At 41.3% G+C, this 1385-nt stretch overlaps 1 non-coding gene across 1 annotated transcript; it reads right to left on the bottom strand.

Annotated features, from left to right (window-relative positions):
• Positions 1–365: 365 nt before the first annotated feature.
• LOC114806282 lies at positions 366–503 on the bottom strand. Its single transcript, XR_003754317.1, has one exon. It is a non-coding gene; the product is annotated as a small nucleolar RNA SNORA7 (small nucleolar RNA).
• Between the last annotated feature and the right edge of the window lie 882 nt (positions 504–1385).

Raw genomic sequence — 1385 nt, 5'->3', positions numbered from 1 at the left:
CACATGGGACTCACCATCTTAATCCTCATTTTATAGATGAGGCCACTGATGCACAGAGAAGTAAATTGACTTGCCCAAGGTCACACAGCAGACAAGTGGCAGAGTTGGGATTAGAACACAGTCCCAGACTCTATCCACTTGTCTTGTCTTATGCTGTCAAGTTGTCTCCAACCCATAGCGACGCCATGGCCACATCTCTCCGAGAACGCCCCATCTCCATCTACAATCGTTCTGGTAAGGGATCCAGAGTTTTCTTGGTCAAAATACGGAAGTGGTTTACCATTGCCTTCTTTTGCGCCATTACACTTGAGTTTCTGGCCTCGACTCTCTCCCGTGCCGCTGCTGCCCAGCACAGGTGATTTTTGACTTGTAGCAGATTGCCTGCCACTCGCTAGCTACTGTCCAAGCTAGGACTGGAATGGGTATGCCTCTGCTTGACTCTCCCTCCTGTAACCAAGACTGGTAGAGTACTGGAAACTCTCCATGCGTGACTCAGTGAGGGGCTCTATCCACTTGGCCATTATTATAATTGTTTACCTTCTGATACTCTTGTTTCTGTGTAACCTTTCCTGGATAATTAGTGGTGAAACAGGCCCAAAGAAAAATGTAAAATCAGAACCTGTGTCTCTTCGAGAGTGAGGGTTAAGGTTACATTTGAATCAGAGGACAAGGTCAGTCAGATTTACTGAGCACCTGTACAGAACTGTATTAAGAGCTTGAGAGACTACCACTGATAAAGGAAACACAATCCCTACCTTACTTTCACATCCCTAGGCCTGGTTTCTCTCTGAGTCTAAATTTGCGATATTGAGTTAGAGTCTAAATTTTCAATAGTTGGTCTCGATGCTGAAATTTCAGGGTTATTTTTTTTTTGACAGCTCAAGCAAAACCACCAAAATTACAAGAAGATATTTTTAAAAATACCCTTTTGCAGTACAAAATGTTCCTTGTGCTTAAAGAGTTGTTATTATTGCTACTTCTAGGGAGCTTCATAAATACTTAGTATCATTCCAGTTATGTAACCGTGGCTTCTGCTGTGGGGGTTGAAAACTGAATCCATCTTTTAAATGAGGGGAAAGCATGGGTGGGTGTGCTTTTTATTAAAAAAGCAAAAAAGGAAATTGAAGACAAAACATTCTCAATTGATGAAACGCTGAGACGTAAAGGTTTAAGAGCCCCAGAATTAAGGACATAAAGCAGTAAGGTTCTTCAGAAACACTGACTTTCCCACACGGCAAACTTATGACAGGTTCCAAAACCTTTAATTTTGACAGTGATAATGTTAGTTATTCAGTATTTCTGGAGAAGCCCTTGGTTTTTGCATTTCTCTACATGTGAAATTTCTACATGTGAAATTTCAAACGGAAAATGTTTATGATGAAATG

The sequence above is a fragment of the Ornithorhynchus anatinus genome, chromosome 21 (assembly GCF_004115215.2).
Source record: "Ornithorhynchus anatinus isolate Pmale09 chromosome 21, mOrnAna1.pri.v4, whole genome shotgun sequence".
Taxonomy (NCBI): Eukaryota; Metazoa; Chordata; class Mammalia; order Monotremata; family Ornithorhynchidae; genus Ornithorhynchus; species Ornithorhynchus anatinus.
This window is presented reverse-complemented; position numbering and strand designations above follow the sequence as displayed.